Here is a 1814-nt window from a genome sequence, read left to right on the forward strand (position 1 = left end):
TAACGTGACAGCTTTGCTACATCAAACACGACGTACAACCACAAGGCCATTACAAAACAAATGATTACGATTAAACCGTGGCTAAAAACTATTGACGGTCGGCCCGATATTTTTAACGGGTTTTTTTTATTTCTGAGATACTCATGACATTCATTATTGAAATTATTGGACATCATAAAATTTACAGCAGTGCAGTGGCGTTGAGGCTAAAGTGATGGGGTTAGATTTTCCATATGGGTTCAATGTGTGGAGTTCATGTCTTGAATGATGCAATACTGGATGACCAAGAAATATAGGGACAATGAATGCGGTACAGTCGAAACAGTTCTTACCCCTAAGGTTCAAAAACTGGGACGGGAGGCGGTCACACTATGGTGATTCACACATAACTTCCCTTGTCGCAGAACGAGTATATATTTAAAATGTTTGAAGTCGGGGTGGGTTTGAAATCGATACGACGAGAATGCAAATGCCCCACTGGAAATTATGGGCCAGGAGTGAAAATGGGGTCGGCCAAACGCTGAAAATACGACATTTTATAGCCTATACCTGTTGAATGTCGCTAACAGCTAAAACTGCTGACACGACATATATCACTATCCTCATAAGTACTAAACTAGGCGAAACGCACGAGTCGCAGAACATACGTGAGTATTATGTCCCCATTACACCCGCGACGGGTCAAAGGGATATGCTAATATATTCATTATAAAACCGTCATGATGTTGCTTCGTGTACGAGCATACGTTTCGGTGAAAGAGCAGTGAGAGAAGGATCGCTAGGCTCACACTTAACCCCTCCTCAGTGCGTCTATAGAACCATGTTACCTGATCCCGCCACCATGATATGCCAGTAGGTCCATGGAAGTGGAACAGGAACTGTCGGCCTACTGACGCAAGAGACGATAGGCAAGAACATGTTTACTGATGGAATACGTGTTTACTCGCAGACCCGAACTCCTGACTCAGCGTGTGACGTTCTACTGCTGTGTGTTGAGATTAGGGAGGTGTTCGAGTTAAGATATTGCGCAAAATACAGACAAGTAACCGTGTGACTTTTCCAGATGCGAGTGAATGTTGTTTTACGCCACGCTCAGAAATAGTCCACGTATATCACGGTGGCCTTCACATTGTCGAGTGCGGGCAAGGCTAATCATTGGTTGATAGCATGAGCAGTTATCACGACAGAACAACACATAACCATGCATCCAGGTCATGTCTTTATTATAGAGCCAGGACAAGCATGATTGCTGCACCGGGGCCTATTCTATCCCTGACTCCCTACAGAGAAAATACTGATGTTTTATTTTCCCTTTTTAAATTTTCTGATTGAAAAATATTATTTTTCTTTCTGCATAGACGAATTATCCCTATATATAAATACAAAAGTCCAAAGATGAGCTGTACATTTATACCAATCTGATACACACATACCCGGGTGGATCGGGTGGTCAGGTCGCTGACTTGGTTGGTGCATGTCATCGATCCCAATTGCGTGGATCGGTGCTCATGATGTCAATCACTGGATTGTCTGTTCCAGACTCGATTATTTACAGACCGCCGTCATATAGCTGGAAAATTGCTCAGTGCGGCGTTAAACAACATACAAACAAACAAAAAGGAGACTAACGGGATAGGGTGGTCAGGCAAACAAACAAATATTGCACCTGTTACGTATATAACACAACCTTGATAATCGAGACAACGGTGCGGCGTGGCTGGTTAAAATATCCCAATAGAATAAAATATCCAGATAGAAACGTGTCTTGATTATCGGATTACAGACTAACAAGGTGTTTGTATATATTTCCTTAT

The sequence above is a fragment of the Haliotis cracherodii genome, unplaced genomic scaffold (assembly GCF_022045235.1).
Source record: "Haliotis cracherodii isolate W230 unplaced genomic scaffold, xgHalCrac1.p SCAF_4, whole genome shotgun sequence".
NCBI lineage: Eukaryota > Metazoa > Mollusca > Gastropoda > Lepetellida > Haliotidae > Haliotis > Haliotis cracherodii.